The sequence below is a fragment of the Tamandua tetradactyla genome, chromosome 1, assembly GCF_023851605.1.
Source record: "Tamandua tetradactyla isolate mTamTet1 chromosome 1, mTamTet1.pri, whole genome shotgun sequence".
Taxonomy (NCBI): Eukaryota; Metazoa; Chordata; class Mammalia; order Pilosa; family Myrmecophagidae; genus Tamandua; species Tamandua tetradactyla.
In genome coordinates this window covers 197,152,405-197,172,988 of record NC_135327.1, presented here as the reverse complement: position 1 = coordinate 197,172,988, position 20,584 = coordinate 197,152,405, and the positions used below count along the sequence as shown (strand labels likewise).

Genomic DNA, 20,584 nt, shown 5'->3' with positions numbered 1-20,584 from the left:
ATGTTTATCTTATGTCTGTCCACCACTATATTTTGGAAATAGACTACTTGTTTTATAATTTACTAGAATCCTTAAAAGAGCTCACAGAGAGAGAGAAAGCTCAGAGCCAACAAAGAAAACAGATAGGCAAAACCAAGAAACAGATATTTGAAGATCCTAAGCTAAGAGATGAAACCCATAGTCTGCCCCAGAGAAGCTAAGTGAGAAATCACAGACACTTAGAGTGAAAGCCACTGGAAGCAGGAGCTGAGAGAGCTGTTTGAAACCAGAAGCAAGGAGAGAAGGTCAGCAGGCATTGCCATATGCCTTTCCATATGACAGAGAAACCCTGGGCACCATTGGCCTTTCTTCAGAGTTAAAGTATCTTTCTCTGGATGACTTAATTCAGACATTTTCATGGCCTTAAGATTGGAAATTTGTAACTTAATAAATCACCTTTGAAAAAGCCAATCCATTTCTGGTATATTGCATTCCAACAGCTTTAGCAAACTGAGAAAGCCTCTATAGCTTCCTTTCAAACTAGAAGAAATACTCACAGTTATTCTCATTATCCAACTCTCAGGACTTCATATTTGTATTGAAATTTCATGTTCATGCTCCCTAAAGTCTCCACAAACAAGTCCAGAAATTGCTCAGGGACAAACTTACTTTCTTAAGGGAAATTAAATCCCTCTGACATATTTACCTGTAGCCTTGCCGCAGGAGAAAAGGAGCAAGCATAGAAATTTCATCCCAGAAGTAAAGAATTCCCATGTATAGTTGAAGATGCCAAAAAAAAAAAAAACAGACAGGCAAACATAATTACTTAAGATGGACCCTAGACAAGATACCATATTAATACCCTTGTGTCCATTTATATACTTGTTTGATTTATTTCTTACTTTATCCAATTATTCTGCCCTACCCTCCGCCATTGTGTTAATCTGAAATAGAAAGAACAGGGAAAGGAGGCAGATTAAAGCCATAAAGTAATAGAGTTTTATTTTGTTTTGCCAGGAAAATGAAATTTACAGCTTGGAGTCTGAAGGTGGCCACTATACTGCTTAGGAATCTGGTTACAAGTAATAAAAAACAACTCAGCAAAATTAGAGATATGCTGGAATATGAATCTTTTTACAGATTTGGAGGGTTTCATTTGCATAAAACTGTCTCTTGTGGGCATATACAGGGTCTTCACTGTTCTTCAGGCAGAAGCGAGGGCTGCCTCTACTGGTAAGGGATGCTCCATGGGTTTGGGTGTTTTACATACTAGGATACGTCCAAATCTTCCCACATAGCCCCATTCCAAGCCACAGGATCCCACTCTTTCCTGATCAGTGTCCTAAAACTCATAATAGCAGTGCTTGACATTATAGCTAGTGAATGATAGAATGAGAGGCATATCAACACAGACCTCGCAGCCCTGAGTTGCAATTGATTTGAAATTCACACTCCTAGAATAGACAGAAATTCCTTGGTTCTTTGAAAATGTCTTAAGTGCAACTTTAAGTCTTTGAGTTTATAATTGCTTTATTGTCTTGGTATAGTTAAAAGCAATCATTCAACTCCATAGGGTTTCTTCTTCCTTCTTTTCATATTGTTCCTTGGGTGTGGCCATTCACTCTTTCAGAAGTTTACCATCAATGGGCTTGTTATTCCAATTAACTACCAAGTGATGACTGAATTAACAGTTTTGCCACTGACACCATTGACTGCCAACCCCATACATCTCATTGCCTTCAGTTCCAGTCAGGTCTAATAACAAATCTTAGATGCCCATGTTCTCAAGGGTCTCTTGCCTACCACCACTTTAAGGGTCAGAATTTTAATTACAAAAAAAGAAGAATGTACCATGATTAACTTAAGCAGAAAAAGACATTGCCAGAAAGGATTTGCTAAAGACATTAGGTAACTTACAGAATCATTGAGAGGGCCAGAGGAACAAACTTGAGGCTAAATTTCCTGAAGCAATATTCAAAGCCAAACCACAGAACTGGCTACAGCTCTGCCACAGACTGCTGAGAACTGAATGCAGTAAATTCAACCTTACTGTAAGTATAACTGCTTCCTACACTGAGGCCACTTCTACATCAAAGACTCACTCTTGCCATCATTTCTGTTTCCAGAAACCATACACCACTGTCACTACCTGCATCAGCAAAGAGGGATCCCCACACACAGCCTATTTCATCAACTGGTCACTTCCAAGTCAAAGCCTAATACTTTGCATCTTGATTGTTATAATGAGGGAAATACGTCTATATTTTTCAGAAAGAAAGAATAGGAATTTGAATTCTGACTTCTTGGTAGGAGATTATTCCAACCCAATTCTTGAAGGGCTCAGGTCAGCACAGACTCAAGACCAAAGAACACATTAGGCACAGAGTCAGACATGGGTTTTATTAGGAGTTACGAAAGTAGAGGGTCTCCAGTGATGGCCGTCTGGAAAATGAATGTACCTTGCAAAGATGGGAGTCCAAAGGGCAGCTTATAAGGCTTTAGGAGAAAGACATTCCATGGGTATGAGAACAGAGTTTCACCAGGGTCTCATGACACAGCGATTTGGAGATTTGTTATCAACAGTGATCAGGGGAGAGGAATTTTAATGTTTTACAAGATTAGTGGTTCATGATACCATCTGTACATTCTTTCCTCCTGAGAGGTCTGTTGGCCTGTAACTTCCATCCCAATCACCTAGGCAGCTACGTGCAGCAACTTACTCTCAATATGGAAGAGGAGCGTTGGCCCTGGGTCTCCACAGAGGAGCAGATTTTTAATGTGGAAATTTACCCAACTGTAGGAAGGTCATTCCATGAGTGTTGGGAAGCCACAAATACGGCAACTGTCTACTACTGTGACAGAATTAAAATAACTCACATTAACACTTGAGTTCTAGTAATATCCAGCTACTATAGTCTTTTACAAGACAGCATGGTAGTAGAACTTATCCTGGGAGTCAAGAAACCTAGATCTACTTGTAGCTTTGCTTCTTACCAACAGTGCCTTGAAGGGGGTTGATTAACACTTTTGTGTCTGAGTTATTTCATCTGTACAGTAAGAAATCTTCATTAGATCATCTCCAAAGTTCCTTCTGGCTTTAATGTATTTCTATTTCTTTTAATGTAAACTCATGATACTGTAATTTTGAATTGAAGAAGCATCAAGCCACTATTTGTACCTGTCACTGTTCATAAAACAGTGCAATTTGTACAAAACAGACATAGACCTTTCTCTCTAGAAGTAGATGTTCAAGGATCAATAATAGTTACTAGAGAGTAGTATTTAGGAATATATTGGGCAAAGATTTAAGACAAATGAATCAGTTCATTTACTTTAACAGAGCATTTAGTTATGGGAATTGCATGTTGAGGCGAAATGAATGGCTTTTCCGCAGTTAATGGAGCATCACAGGTCATTTTAATGATGGAAGGAATAGCCTGGAACATTGAGCTAGGCAATTTTCCCAAAGATGTCATAGCTAGGATTCCAGTGTAGGTGTGAGATAAATGGATCAAGATAGCATTACATTTTCTGGGAAGCATGAAATGGATGAGGGAGATGAATGCAAGAATACATAGAGGCACAGAAGGTTAAATGGCAAAGGTCACTTTGGTGAAATCCTTTGATATTCAGAGCCACTGAGAAGGCCACTAAGGAGCACTTTACTTAAAACATGGTGAAATGAAACCTCCAAATTCCAATCAAAGCAACCATACCCTAAAATTGCCCTGAGCTATTTCGGATAGTGATATATTGGTAACTGCAGATTACCAATGACATGATTGTTAATATTTCATGTCTCTAACTTGTACTTCTAAAAAGTCTAATTAATGTGACTAGATAAAAACTGGCAAGCACACTGGTTCAAATGAGAATCACAGCCTCCTTGCAACATCTATGTGTCAATTCATCTTGGATCCTGCAATGATTTGCCCTAACTGTCTCAGTTCCATAAAAAGGCCAGTAATTAGCACCTGTAAGCTATGCCACACTTCCCCACTGGATACCATTTGCTGAGTATTAATTAATTAATTGAATAGCCTGGCTAGTAAAGATCCCTCCCTTCAAGGCACTCTCTCCCATATGCTCCCTGGCAAGATAAAGATTTTCATAACCTCTTTAAAAGCAGGGTTAAACCTTAGACAATTTTTTTTGGTAGCTTGCAAAATACGTTGCAAACAGAAAATACTTGTAGAGTAAATGGATGACTGCATGGACAGATAGATAGACACATGGAATATATATGAAATACTTCTTATTATTCTCCCATGACATAAAAAATTTAAAAAAAAAAGAACTTTAGAAGGAATCAGATACCTAATCTGATATCATCTAATCTATTGGTTTTAAGAATAAGGAAACAATCCCTGAAAAGTAATGGGACATATATATAAAACACTAAATTTGTGTTCTGGTCTAATTTCTTAAGAAATTAGACAAATTTAAAAGAGACAAATTTAGTCTCTTTTCACTAGAGAAAAGTGAATATTCTACCTATGTAGACTCAGTTATCCACATCCGTTTACTTCCTTAACAGTCTTCCAATCCTATCTTTGATTGGTGGCTGGATTATTGGCCAGTTCAGGGAATCCAGTGTCATAACGACTGAACAGTATCAACGAGCAGAGTACACTTTACCCATGTTAATGTGGTTTCCCACTCAGGGCCATCAGCCCATGCATAGCACTGTGTAGATCCTGAACACTACCCAAACTAGATATGTTGATAGTGCTAGAGGAGGTGATTGGAGAATGAAACAGAGTAAGGAAGGGGCTGGGGATTGTGAGAAGGTATTTTATGTAGGAGTACCTTGGTCCAGGGGCAGCACTGGCCATAAACACATGTGAAACTTGAAACTTTTTAAAGAACTTTATAAACCTTTCCAAGTAATTGCAAAGTAGAAATGAGAATAGCCTTACATCAACACTATCCACTCAATTGCCCCTGCATTTGAAAGCAAGCCCAGAGGCATTTGATCTATTTCAGAGTCTCCAGTTTTAGAATTTAATATCATCCTAGATCATTTAAATCCTATAATGAAATTAATTTAAAGATGATGACTCTTTAATTTTAAAAAAAATAGGTAAAATTCAAATAAGCTCATTCAAGTTTCCTAGAACACTGAATGGATTACAGAGTTTAAACTATTGGCCAGAATGAGTCATGAGGCTTAGGGATATCTCATTTATCTTTTCTTCACATGAGGCACAGATAATAACCTTGTAGATTCATATTGGACTTTCAACATTTCAAATCTATTATCTTACTTGATTATCTGAGATGGGTACAAAGTCATCACTTTCCCATTTAACAGATAATGAAACTGAACTCTGAAATAAGTTAATCATGAAATCACCAGTCAGAGATGAATGGTTAAAATAGGAAAGGACCTTAGAAACTATCTATTCCAATATCTTTGTTTTAGAGATGCAGAAACAAATTCTAATCCTCTCTTTTATTTTAAAAATAACTTTTCTCTAGATTTCATCATCTTCACCATTTATAGCTAATGACATTAGCAACTAACTAACCTGACAACATTTGGATTAAACATAACATTAGCCATGAATTCTCTCATCCTTTGTTAAAGGATATTTAATGATAAAAATCATGATTCTTGTGCAAATATAGAATGAACGTGTGTCTAAGATTTTATTTAGCTCATTAATTAATGGAGGAACCAGTAAGGTGTTACAGCTGATACAAAGTGATTTTACAAATGATGCAAAATAGGTCTATCCACAGGGCAATAATAAATTGAGTTCCGGCAGTCTCAGTTAATTTGCATTTCTCTGGACAAAGGTCATTTGAATTATTATCAATTTTCTACCACTTGCAGAGTTGTAAAACAGCTTCAAGACAAGGAAAGAAAGGTTGAGATAGCTTAAAACAGGAGCTAGATTGTATACACCCAAAATCATTTTGGTTCATTTCAAAGTCTCTCACAAGTTTTCCCTACACTTATAGGAATTCACTGTTGAATTCTACCAAACATTAAAGGAAGAAATAATGCCAACTGTACACAAACCCTTCCAGAAAATAAAAGAGGAAAGAACACTGCCCAATTCATTCTTTGAGAGAACATTAATCTGTTATCAAAATCTGACAAGCACATTACAAGAAAGAAAAACATTACCTTATGAACATAAATGCAAAAATTCTTTAAAACTTTTGTTGAATTGACTATATTAATATATAACAAAGATAGTACATCATGACCAAGTGGAATTTATCCCATGAATGCAAGTTTAGTTTAACATTCAAAAATCAATCAGTGGGGGTGCATTGGTGGTTCAGTGGTAGAATGCTCACTTGCCATGTGGGAGATCCAGGTTCCATTCCTGGTCCATGCACCCACACACAAAATCATTCAATGTAATTCACAATATTAACAGATTAAAGAAAAACATATAATCTCAATAAATACAGGAAAGCATCTGGCAAAATCCAACATCCAACCCTAATAAAAACTCACAGCAAACCAGGAAAGGAAGAATATTTTCCCAATAAAGGGCATATGTGAAAAACATACATCAAACATAATACTTAATAGTGAAAGACTACCCCCATTAAGATCAGAAATAAGGCACGTCTTCTATTCAGTAGCATACTGACTGTTCTAGACAAGGCAACACACTTGAGAAAAATAAATTAAAGGAAGGATGTAATGAAGGAAAGAATAAAGTAAAACTATTTGTATTAGTCAGGGTTTTCAGGGAAACAGAACCAACAGGAGATATCTGTAAATATGAGATTTATAAAAATCCAAAGAGTCCAAAATCTGTAGGGCAGGCCACAAGCTGGCAGCTCCAATGAAGGTCTTCAATGAACTCCCCAGGAAAGACTGACTGGCTGAAGTGGAGAGAGAGAGATTCTCTCTTCTGAATTCTCTTTTAAAGCTTTTGGATGATTAGATTAAACATCACTTATTACAGAAGACACTCCTCTTAGTCAACTGCAGATGTAATCAGCCATAGATGCAGCCAACATGCTGTTAATTTAAGTCCATGAAATGTCCTCACAGCAACAGATAGACCAGTGCTTGCTTGACCAGACAACCAGACACCATCACCTGGCCAAGTTGACACATGAACATAACCATCACACTATCTTTGTTTGTAGACAACATGATCATCTATGAAGAAAATCTGATGGAATCTACTAAAAAGCTACTGAACTAATAAGTGAATTTAGCAAGATAATCAATACAAGATCATTCCAAAATATATCAATTGTATTTCTATATTCAAGCAAGGAACAATTGGAATTTGAAATTTAAAAATAACATTTACGATAGTATCAAAACACATGAAACACTTAGGGATAAACCTGATATAAGATGTGCAAGTTCTGACATTAAACTTGCAAAACACTGCTGAGAGAAATCAAAGGCAGTAAATAAATGGAGACATATTTTTCATGGATTAGAAGACTTGATATTATTAGATTCAACACAATCCCTATAACAATTACAGAAGGCTTTTTGTAGAAATTGACAAGCTGATTTTAGAATTCATATAGAAATGCTTAGAATAGCCAAAACAACTTTGAAGAAAAAATTGGAGGAATTCCATTAGTTATCTTCAATACTTATTATAAATTTACAGTAATCAAGAAAATGTGATATTGGTCTAAAAATAGAACAAAATGAAAGAACAAGAAAAAATGAACAGACTAAATAGTGTAGAAATAGAACCACTTATAAATGAATTTATATATATATTCAGTTGATTTTTTACTAAAATGCAAAGGCAATTTAATGGAAAAAAGACAATCTTCAACAATTGATGCTGGAACAATTGAATGCAAACATGCAAAAAGAAGAATTTAGATCCTACCTCACATCATACACACAAATTAACTCTAAATGTAAAACCTAAAACTATGGAACTTCTATAGGAAAACACAGGGGAAAAATCTCGATCTTGACTTAGTCAAAGATTTTTTACATGTAACACCAAAACACAACTGACTAATCAAACTTCATCAAAATTACCACTTTGTATAGAGGATTATGGGAGGATGGCAATGTAGCAAGCTCCAGGATTCAGTCCTCCCAACAGAACAACTATTAAACAGGCAGCAACTATCTGAAACAACTATTTATAAACTGTGGGTCCAGTAGAACACTGTACAGCATCCAGAGAAGAGTAGTAGGAAGAGGCTGGCAAATTACAGTAAAGACCAGTAAACTCGCTCAGCAACAGTGGTGACCCCCACTCATGTAGCAGACTGCCGTGCAACCTAGTTCCTGGTTAGGTCATTGCTGACAAAAAGAGACATAAAAGTCCTCTTCCCCAAGATCAGGAGTGGGCACAGCTGGTTGCTGATCATGGCTTTTGATCAGCAACTTAGGATCACTTGGGCAGGCTCTGAGGGCCATCGTTGTTCTGATAGGAATCCTGAATTTTATGCATAATTGTTCTGTAACCCTATAAATCCTCTAATAAAAAAATAACAATTTCTGCCTTTCAAAAGACATAAAGAGAATGCAAACACAAGCCACAAACAGGGAGAAAATATTTGTAAATCACATATCTGTAAAAGGATTAATATCCAGAATATTAATATTAATATCCAGTGAGATGCCCTGATAAATCCCAGAGTGATTTGAACAGTGAATAAAGAAGTATATGCAAAGTCCCCTTGGGGGAATTGCGAGAAAGGGGAAAAATTCAACTTCCTCATTGGAGAATTCCTGATATTCTCGCAAGCAGTGGGGACAACCAAATCAGTAGGCTGAGCCCTCAGTCTTGGGGCTTGTTCATATGAAATTTATCCCCACAAAGGATAGGCTAAGCTTACTTAAAATTAGGATTAAGAGTCACCCCCCAGAGAACCTCTTTTGTTGCTCAGTTGTGGGCCATCTCTCTCTCAGCCCATATGGCAAGCAAACTCACTGCCCTTCCCCTCTCTATGTGATATATGACTCCCAGGGATGTAAACCTCCCTGGCAAAGTGGGACAGAAATCCTAGAATGAGCTGGGACTCAGCATCAAGGGATTGAGAAAGCCTTCTCAACTGGAATGGGGAAGAGAAAAATGAGACAGTGTCAGTGGCTGAGAGATTTCAAACAGAGTTGAGAGGTTATCCTTGAGGTTATTCTTATGCATTATATAGATATCCCCTTTTTAGTTTAAGGTGCATTAGAGAGGCTAGAGGGAAGCGTCTGAAACTGAAGAGCTGTGTTACAGTAGCCATGTTTCTTTAAAATGATTGTATAATGAATATGATAAAATAGCATTCGTAGTGTGACTGCATAATTGTGAAAACCTTGTGTTTGATGCTCCTTTTATCTTTGGTATGGACAGATGAGTACATATGGATTAAAAATAAATAAATACAGGTTTGATTTCCAGTGTTTGCTCATGCAAATAAATAAATAATAGGAGGAACAAATGTTAAAATAAATTGAGTAGATTGAAATACTAGTGATCAATGAAAGGGAGTGGTAAGGGGTATAGAAAAAAATAGGGGGAACAAAGGTTAAAATATATTGGGTAAATGGAAATATTAGTGGTCAATGAGAGGGAGGGGTAAGGAGTATGGTATGTATGAGTTTTTCTTTTTTCTTTTTATTTCTTTTTCTGGAGTGATGCAATTGTTCTAAGAAATGATCATGGTAATGAATATACAACTATGTGATGATATTGTGAGTCACTAATTATATACCCAGAGTGGAATGTTCATATATTAAGAATTTTCATGTGTGTATGTTGTTATGTTTTGTCAATAAAAATATATTTTTAAAAAACCTTCTCAAAACTTAATGAGAGTGGGCAATGGTGGCTCAGTGGCAGAGTTCTCGCCTGCCATACCAGAGACTCAGATTCGATTCCCAGAGCAGCCCATGTCAAAAAAAAAAAAAAGACTCAGTAATGAGGGAAGTGCAACAGTGGCTCAGTGGCAGAATTCTTGCTTGCCATGCTAAAGACCCAGCTTCAATTCCTGGAGCCTGCCAATACAAAAAACAAACAAACAAAAAAAACTCAGTAATGAAAAAGTAAACTTCTCAACTAAAAAAATCATGGACAAAAGATTTGGACAGACACTTTACCAAAGAATATAAATGAATGGCAACTAAACACATGAAAAATGCTCAATATCAGTGGCTAGTAGGGAAATACAAATTAAAACGAAGATGAGATACCAATGTGTACTTATTAGAACAGCTAAAATGGAAAAAAAAACTTACCATCCCTGGTGTGGTGAGAATATGGAAAAGCTAGAACTCTCATATGCTGCAGGTAGAAATATGAAATGGTGCAATCACTTTGGAAATCAGTTTGGCTGTTTCTTAAAACATTAAACATAAACCTACCACATGTTACAGCCATTCCACTCCCACTTATTTACTTAAAAGAAATTAAAGGGTCTGTCCATACAAAGATTTGTACACATATATTCTTAGCGCTGTATTAAAAATTGCCAAAATTTAGAAGCAACCCAAACTTCAATGGGTGATGGGATAGCTGGCACATTCATACAATGAAATACTACTCAGCAATAAAAAGAAGCACACTATTAATACAGAATGAATTTCAAAATAATTATGTTGAGTGAAAGAAGACAAAGAGAGTACATAAAATGAGAAGCTAAGCCTACTGATAATTATGCCTAAGAGTCATCCCAAGGAAATCTCTTGTTGCTCAGATGTGGCCTCTCTCTTTTAAGCCAACTGGGCAGGTGAACTCACTGTCATCCCCTGCTATGTGGGACATGACTCCCAGAGCTTTAAATCACCCTGACAACATGGGACTGAGAAAGCCTTCTTGACCAAAAGGGGAAAGAGAAAAATGAGAAAAAATACTGACAGTGAATAGAAACATCTTTCTCCGCATTTTCTCCAGCACTTCTCTCTGTTCATTTTTAAACAATTTTATTCAAACATCATACCAGGCAGACTAAATGTATAGACATGCCTTCACCACCATAATCTTATCAGAAGACATTTCCTTTTCTTCCACAAAGAATCCATACCCCTTTCCCAATCCCCCCAACTGCTGACGTAATTTCGGCATAATGCCTTTGTTACTACCAGTGGAAGCATATTACAATGTTACTGTTGACTATAGACGTTAGCTTACATTGATTGCTTTTTCCCATATAGCATCTGTTTTCAACACCCTGCAATAGTGACATTCACTTGTTCTCCCTCATGCACCAACATGTTTTAATTTGCGCACTTAATCACTATTATTGTACACTTTAGGCATTCCTAAATTATACTGTCTCAGTGTTTTAATCTCCATCTTTCCTTCTGGTTTCATATATGTCCCAACCCTTCTCTCTCTCTGTCATATTCACATTCAGTTTCATTCAGTGTACTTATAATATTGTGCTACAATTGGGTAGTATTGTGCTATCCATTTCTGAATTTTTTACACTCAGTTCTGTTGAACAATCTGTATTTCTTCCACACCAATTGCCTAATCTCTACCCTGTTTCTATCTCTTGATAACCTGTGTTCTTAATTTTAATTTTCTAAGTTCACCTACTAATATTAGTTCATATTAATGAGACCATACAGTATTCGTCCTTTTGTTTCTGACTAATTTTGCTCAGCATAATGTCCTCAACATTCTTGCTTCACGACTTTATTCTGTCTTACAGCTGTGTTAATATTCCATCACATATGTATATCACAGCTTGTTTAACCACTCATCTGTTGATGGACATTTGAGCTGTTTCCATCTCTTGAAGGCCAATGATTTTACAAGCTTTTATGGTTTGGGGAGGTCTCAATGGTTTGGGGAGGTTTCAGGACTTTAGGGGAAATTTTTGTCTGAGAAAGTTTGCAGATGAAGTTTGTAGCTTTGCATTAATTCCTTTGGAGCTAGTAAGAAACTAGGGACTTGCAGTTGTCCATTAATTTTTTTAAGAGCTGGATAGGAAACTAGAGACATAGTTGTCTATTAACTGTTTTAGAGCTGGATAGGAAACTAGGGTCTTGCACTTGTTCGTTAACTCTTTCAGAGTGGGATAAGAAACCAGGGATCTGCAGTTGTCTTATTTTATCCTGTATTAATGGAAGGTAGATTTGAATTTCCAGAACGTAGTGAAAATTAAGAGAGAAGGTATTATTACTTAAGACAGTGAAATCACTGAAAAGAGTGGGATTATATTGTCAAAGAAATGCTTCCCTCATAATTATCAGCTAGCCTAGTACCATAAACTCAAGAAGCATCTTCCATTATACAACTGTACAGTTGTATCACAAAAGTCACTCAGACAGCAATTTCATGAGTAGTTCCATTCAGGAACAGAAAGCTTTGGGAATCATTAGCAAAGAGGCTCCAATGGCATACAGACTTCATATCCCAGAGGTGACCAGGGTCTTTCCCTATAAAATTGGCAATACCAAAGTCAAGAGCGGCACTATACTAAAGAAAAGCCACAATAAAATTGCTGATTGTGGAAACCCAAGGCCCAGCTCCTCCCCTCACCCCCATACTGAGAATAAAAATAAGATATTAAATAATAAGACCATTACTGCACACAGCCACCTTTAACTTCTGGGACAGAAGCTTAAGGTCATCAGACCTCCTCAAGTGAGAGGGGAAGAATGTACAGATTGTATTGTAAACAAAGCATTAAACTTGCCTCCCTTGATCACTGTTGATAACAAACCTGCAGACCCCTGTGTCACAAGACCCTGCTGAAACTCTGTTGTCACACCCTTTTCTTAAGCCCTTATAAACTGTCGCTTGCACTCCCCACCCTTTGTGGGGCACTAACTTCCATTTTTGAACCAGCTACCATCAGGAAGTCCAAATAAAATTCATATCTAATTCTCTGCTAGCATGTTCTTTTGCTATAGGACTATGCTGACCTGAGCTCTTCGAAAGCTGAATTGAGACACTGGTACAGCTCAATAATAATAGTAATAATAATAATAATAAAAGCTAACTTTTTATGAGCATTTACTATGTGCCAGATGTTATGATAAATGCTCCAAAAAACATTCTTTCATTTAATGGCCACAACAGTCTATGAAGTGGGCATCAATAGAAAGTACACTTCCATCTCTAAAGAGAACAACCTAGCCTGGTCACACAATAATACTTTTTTAGAATTGCCTTACTTAAAAGTCAAAGAGGCATTTTCATAACCTGACAAAATAGAGCCAGGTAAGATGCAAGGGAAGTGCTTTGCCAGTTTGACTTTCTGGGCCACTTCATTGCTCTAAAATTTCAGTTTTCTCTGCTTATCTTCTTCATACAGAGGAGTAGAGTGTAGTCATTTCCTCTCCAAACCAAAACCCATTATAGCCAAAGACGTAAATATGCATCCCAAATTGATTCAGACAACCAACAATGAGGGCTCACTTTAAGTCCTATGCCTAGTCCTGCAGTTACAGCATACAAATAAGGACAGCCCTCTCAGTGCTTATAAAGAGTAGAGAAGACACAAAATAAACAGATAACTGGAATACAAAGAGGTAATTGGATAGAGATATGCAGGAGGAGGGACAACAAAACCTGAAAGGCCAAGGTCAGAGAAGCTATGAAGATCTCAGGGGAATCTTAATAGATAAAGAAACCTTAGCCAGGCTTTTTATTTGTTTATGGGTGATAATGCTTTGTTAATATGTGATTGGGAGGGAGCAGTTGGAGGAAGAGACATTAGCAAAGTGATGAAGAGCATAGTAAGCAGCATTTGTGTGCTAGAGAACGGCTAACAGTTTGGTGTTACCAGAATGGAAAGTTCGAAGTTGGGAGTAGCTGGAAATGAGGGTGAAGAGGGTGATCTAGAACTATCCATGGTCTTCAAGGCCTTGTGGAGGAGCTCTGTCTTTTATCTTAAAGGCAGTGAGAACCTTAGAATTTCAAGCAAGGAAGAGCTTTAACCAGATTTTCATTTTAAAATTACCACTGTTAGCTGTATAGAAAATTCAGATGAGAAAGACAGACTGTCAGCTGTTACAATAGAGGGAAATATGGCAAGTCTGATGTTGGGCAGTGGTATTAGGAAATAAGGAATTAAGGTGAACAATTTAAGTAGTTAGATTTGTAGTTATTGGGGAGTAGAAGAAAGGTAAAACTCACAAATGATTTCCCAATCTCAAGGCTGGCACTTGGCCTACTTGCAAATGTGTCTTTGTCAACTCTCCAGAGCTCATTTTATTATAAGCCTTTCCACTCTAGCATCTGAATCCCTCCAACAATACAAGGAGGCATATGGTAAATACTCAAAAATGCTTTTGAATAGTTCAATGAATGGAATAATTAATTGATTAATCACTCTGCTGAGCAAATTGCAGCTGAACATAAGAACAATTCTTTTTTTGGCAGAGTGGGAAGGGTAGAGGCAGATGATCAGAGTCTGTTTCAGGTTATTGTGGCTAAAATCAAATATTTATGGAGTTCTCTGTTGTTGCATAAAGGGTTTTATCCTGGGCTTGCAAGGAGACAGGACAGGGATTTACTCTATTGTAAGGAACAAGATAGACTTGCCCCAGGCAGCCTGGCCTTTCTGTCTGTCAAGCTCCTGGGAACCTGGATTTGACCTCTCCAGGGGAGACTGGGGAGATCCCAGAGGGGAAGGTCCAAGGATGGTCCTTGGGGTAAAAGTCACCACCTTTACTTTATTACCACCTTAGGTATCTTAGACTATTTTAAAGATGCCCATTTTGTATCAATTTGGTCTCAGATGATATTGAGTCATGTAGTTATTGAATCTGAAAGTCTACTTATTTTTTTCTTCTTCTTTTTTCTAACAGACGAGGAAAATGAGGCCCAGAGAGCTTGAATTGCCCTAGGTCACAAAGCTAGTTAGGGAAGGAACAAAGCCTAGACTCTAGGATCAGAGTTACAAAAATTTTTCATAGCCCAAGAGAAAACCTGAATAGTATAGTGAAAGATGCTCTGAGTAATAAAAAATTATGAGACCCCTTGTGCACTTTATTCTTTGACCCATGCAATACCTGTAACACTCTAGACTTGCAGAGATGGGAAAAAGCCAAGGTTTGAGTGACACTATGCAGCTGTGTCTGAGGTAGAGCAGTTCTGCACCTTATTATTGCTATTTAAACAGAGTTTACTGTGGTTTTGTTTTTCCATTATATATATCACAGGTAATCTGGAAAATACCTAAAGAAGGTCACCGAGTTGACTATTGGGAACTTTTGGGCATACTCCCATTCAGTATTTTTCTTTTGCCATATGCTTTTAGATCCATAAAACTCCACAGAGATCATCTGGGCTCACACTATCATTTTACAGAAGAGGCAACTGAGGCCTAAGTAAGTAAGCAACAAGGCCATGATCACATGCCTATACTGGCTGACAAGGACAAGAGTCATAGAACCTTGGAGTTAGAAGGAAACTTAAAAGATTCTGCCTCCTCCCTGAAGGAGGAATGCCCAAATAGAGGGAGGACCAAACTGTGGCTACTTTTCTGTGAGTGCTGAAGTGCTGGCTTGGATGGTCCTTATCTTAGCCAGCTGACAGGGTAGAGACAGAGAAGTGGATAGTCTGAATGCAGTTCTCCCTTGTCATGTAATACATGTCATGGCCCCATTCTTTCCCATTAAACTCAGGTAAAAGAAAAAATTTTTTGAAGAAACCCATCCCACCATTAGGCACAGGGTCATTAAGGATTCCACATGAGACAGCAAGTCAAAGATTAACAGATTTATTGAAGGAATAAAGTACAAAGGAAGCAGGTGGGAGAGTGAAAAGTAGCTTCATACAAATAATTTTTAGGAAACATAGGCTAATCAGTAGATTACTGGGAAGACAGTTTGGTAACAATCAGAGAAAACTGGTTGGATCATAACATAACAAATCAAAATGCATAGACTTACTTTTGCATAATTTTTGGGGGGGAGGGTGCATGGTCCAGGAATTGGACCCAAGTTTCCTGCATGGAAGGTAAGCATTCTGCCACTGAACCACCCATGCACCCTTACATAACTTTTGTTCAACAGGAAGAATATTTAAAATATGCCTGCTCAAATTGTGAGGCACTACAATGTTATTTAAGGTCTGTACATCTTACAATAAAAAACAACACTAAACAATTGCTTAGACTATCATAAAGAAAAATTTTTAGAATATATATATATATATATCTGAGAAAGAAAAGTGGTTTCTTTTTTTTGTTTTTACCATGTTCCTCATTAAAATTTCCCTGAAAGAAGAAACTAAATTTTTTAGCAAGCAACAGATGGCAAAGAGAATTTAATTGTACATTGCCCAGTATTAGTAATTTAAGATGTGGAAAATGTCACTGATATTCTCTGTATTTAAAATAATTCTTTACTGAAATATTTTAAAGAAAGTAGAAAATACCCATAAGATTTTATAGATGTCTGTGCCAGCTTGCATATGCCCCAGTATGTGCCCCAGAAAAGCCATGTTTTAATCCTGATCCAATCCTGTGGAGCCAGACCTATTGTTTAGGGTGAGAAACTTTGATTGGATTGTTTCCATAGAGATGTGACACACTCAGTTGTGGGTGTGACTTTTTGGTTAGATTATTTCCATGGAGATATGACAAACACAATTGTGGGTATGGCCTTTTGATTAGATAGAGATGTGACTCCACCCATTCAAGGTAGTCTTGATTAGTTTACTAGAGTCCTTTAAAAGGGGAAACATTTTGAAGAAACCTCAGATGCAGATGCTTGGACAACAGTTGCTTCAGAGCTGAAAGAGACATGGATGTTTGGAGATTCTTGGAGTGTTGTCAGAGAGAGTGAGAGAAATAGCAGATGCCTACACATGGGCAAAGCCCAGCAGATGTTGTCATATGCCTTACCATGAGATGCTAAGCAAGAACCCAGAGTTGTGTCCCAGAGGAGCTAAGTGAAGGCGCACAAATGCTTAGATAGGAAACAACTGACATCAGAAGCTGGAAGCAATTGGCTGGGAACAAGGACCAGCAGATTCCAGACTTGTACCTTCCCAGCTGACAGAGGTGTTCCAGACAGCATCAGCCTTTCTTGAGTGAAGGTAACCTCTTGTTGGTGCCTTAATTTAGACATTTCATTGGCCTTAGAACTATAAACTCGAACTTAATAAATTCTCTTTTTAAAAGCCATTCCATTTCTGGTATATTGCATTCCAGCAGCTTTTGCAAAATAATAAAATATGCATGCAAAATTTACATCCCCCTCTTATTTTGGTTAATGAGGTCTTATGTTCCTCAACTGCACATAATCATCAAAGTTGTAGAAGAAATATCCTACATAACCAAAATACAGGCATGCCTCAGAGATATTGTGGGGGTCTGTCCAGACTCCCATAATAAAGCAAATTACATGAATTTTTGGTTTCCCAGTGCATATAAAAGTTGTGTTTACACTATACTATAGTTTATTAAGTGTGCAATAGCATTATGTCTAAAAAACAATGTACATACCTTAATTAAAAAGTACTTCATTACTAAAACATGCTAACCATAATTTAGGCCTTCAGCGAGTCATAAGCTTTTTGTTGGTGGAGGGTTGTGCCTCAATGTTGGTGGCTACTGACTGATCAGGGTGGTTGCTGAAGGTTGGGGTGGCTGTGGCAATTAAAAAAAATAGGATAACAGTGAAATTTGCCACATGTTCCTTTCACAAAAGATTCTCTGTAGCATGTGGTGCTGTTTGATAATAATTTATCCACAGTAGAACTTTTCTCAAAATTGGAGCCAATCCTCTCTAACCCCATTGTTGCTTTATTAACTAAGTTTATGTAATACTCTAAATCCTTTGTCATTTCAACAATGTTCACAGCATCTTCACCAGGATGAGTTTCTATCCAAAGAAATCACTTCCTCTACTTATCCATAAGAGGCAACTCTTCATCTGTTCAAGTTTTGTCATGAGATTGCAGAAATTCAGACACATCTTCAAGCCCCTCTTCTAAGTAGACCCCTCTTGCTATTACCATCACATCTGCAGTTACTTCCTCCAATGAAGTCTTGAATCTCTCAAAGTCATCCATGAGGGTTGGAATCAGCTTCTTCCAAACTCCTGTTAATGTTGACATTTTTATCTCCTCCTACAAATCACATTGTTCCACATGACACCTAAAATGACAAATCCTTTACAGAAGGTTTTCAATTGATTTTGCTAGATCCATCAAAAGAATCACTGTCTATGGCAACTATGGCCTTACAAAATGTATTTTGTAAGTAACAAAACTTGAAAGTCAAAATGACTCCTTGATCCATGGGCTACAGAATTGATGTTGTGTTATCAGGCATGTAAACAACATTCATCTCACTGTACATGTCCGTCAGACTTCCTGGGTGACCAGGTGCATTGTCAGTAAACAATCATATTTTGAAAGGAATCTTTTATCCTGAGCTATAGATCTCAACAGTGGGATTAAAATATTCAAGAACCATTTTGTAAACAGATGGTGCATTTATCTAACATTTGTTCCATTTATAGAGCACAGGCAGAGTAGATTTAGCACAATTCTTAAGTGCCCTAGGATTTTCAGAATGGTAAATGACTATTGGCTTCAACGTCAGGTCAACAGCCACATTAGTCCAAAACAAGAGAGTCAGCCTGTCCTTTGAAGTTTTGGAATCAGGCACTGACCTTTCCTCTCTAGCTAGGTAAGTCCTAGATGGCATCTTCCTCCAATGGGCTGTTTTGTCTATACTCTGTTGTTTAGTGTTGCCACCTTTATCAGTTTTCTTAGCTAGGCATCCTAGATAACTTTCTGCAGCTTCTACATCAGCACTTGCATCACCTTGTACTTTTAATGTTATGGAGTTGGCTTCTTTGTTTAATCCTCATGGACCAACCTCTGCTAGTTTCAAACTTCCTCACCTCTTTCAGCCTTCACAGAACTGAAGAGGGTCAGGGTCTTGCTCTAGATTAAGCTTTGACATAAGGGAAGGTTGTCTTCCACCCAGACTACTAAAACTTTCTCCATATCAGCAATCAGGCTGTTTCATTTTCTTATCATTTGTGTGTTCACTGGAGAAGCACTTTTACTTTCCTTCCAGAACATTTCCTTTGCATTCACAACTTGGCTAACTGTTTGGTTCAAGAGACCCCACTTTTGGCCTATCTTGGCTTTCGAACATGCCTTCGTCACTAAGCCTAATCATTTCTAGCTTTTGATTTAAAGTGAGAGACATGGGACTTTTCTTTTCACTTGAACACTTAGGTCATTTTCGGGTTATTAATTGGTGTTGTGTCTCAGGTAATAGAAAAGCCTGAGGAGAAAGAAGAGAGACAGGGAATGGCCGGTCAGTGGAATAGTCAGAACACACACATTTATCGATTGTTTGCTGTCTTATATGGTTGCAGTATATTGCACTCCAAAACAATTTTAATAGTAGCATCACAGATCACCATAATAGATAAAATAATTATGAAAAAGTTTGAAATATTGCAAGAATTACCAAAATGTGACACAGAGACACAAAGTAAGCACATGCTACTGGAAAACTGGTGCAGATAGACTTGCTGAATGTATGGTTGCCCCAAACTTTAAATTTATAAATAGCACACTATCTGCAAAGCTCAATAAAATCAGTGCAATAAAAAGAGGTATGCCTATAGTGATCAGTGACACAAAAGCTGAAGTACCAGAAGGAGTTCATACATTATGCTGCCCTATAGGCAACTGGCAATGTTTTGAGTAGGTAGTGAAAGCAATATTTTAGGAACATTTAATCTGGCCTTGGTCTGTAGAATGGATTAGGTGAGGATGGGAAGAAACAGGAAGCAGGAAGATCAATTTGGAGGCTTACTGTGTGTAAGGTATTTTTCTATACTATTAAGAAACAATATATCATAATCATGAGGACAGCCTTTGAAACCAAATATAGCCTTGTTCCAATTCAAACTGTTTGCCTTTCTAATCATGTGACCTTGAATAAATTATTTAACCTACATCTTTGGTTTCCTCATTTCTAAAATATGGGTAATAAAAACCTAAAACCTACTTCATAGAGTTATTCTGAGATAAGAAAACATATACTAAAAGCCTTCACATAAGACTTAGCACATGGTATGGCAGAAAATAACCTCATGCTTTTTAAAATCTCTATTTTGTCATTTGTCATAATGTGTAAAACCTTAGAAAAGACTCTTAATACTGCTAATGATAATAAAAACTTATGTTTTTATGTACCCAAATGTACCCATCTACATTTTTTTTTAACCATCAGCTTTCTTCACATAATAGAGCAAGCACACATTCATATTGGTCTTGCCCTGGTTATTACTATTGTTGATACAGTGGTACAGGAAAGGAAAAGGCAAGCCTCTGATTAAGCACAGGCCATTCTAATATCCATAGCTTAATGCTCCCAGGTGCTGTAAATCCAGGCTGGAGAAGAGTGAAACAAAGTGTCAAAGCAGCTCTCTGCATGGGCTGGAGACCAGCAGTCCCTGAATCTGGGTCCCAAAGTAAAGGTCAGGCCTGGGACAACAGAAGCTGTGGAATTCTTGTCCAATGATGCTGGTTAAGAAAATTCAGAGTGGTTTGGTTTTTCAAGGATGTTGGAAAAAGATAAAATTATTGCTTTCACAAACATTTAGGGGGTTCTATGTCCATTCTCTTCCTAAATCTCAGAACCATGGATTAACATACTAGAGTCAGCTCCACTGATTATACTTCAGATATTCCAATTCATATCTTAGTGT

General features: G+C 37.3%; 1 long non-coding RNA gene across 5 annotated transcripts in view; it reads right to left on the bottom strand.

The window, feature by feature from the left end:
* LOC143674711 (uncharacterized) overlaps nt 1–20,584 on the bottom strand; it is a 221,941-nt gene that overhangs the window by 75,048 nt on the left and 126,309 nt on the right. The window contains exon 7 of one of the 5 annotated variants that reach the window (XR_013171186.1): nt 7,634–19,146. The exons of the other annotated variants lie outside the window; for them this stretch is intronic. This is a non-coding gene — a long non-coding RNA (uncharacterized LOC143674711). Of the gene's footprint in view, nt 1–7,633; nt 19,147–20,584 lie in introns of those variants that run through there. 5 annotated transcript variants of the gene reach the window in all.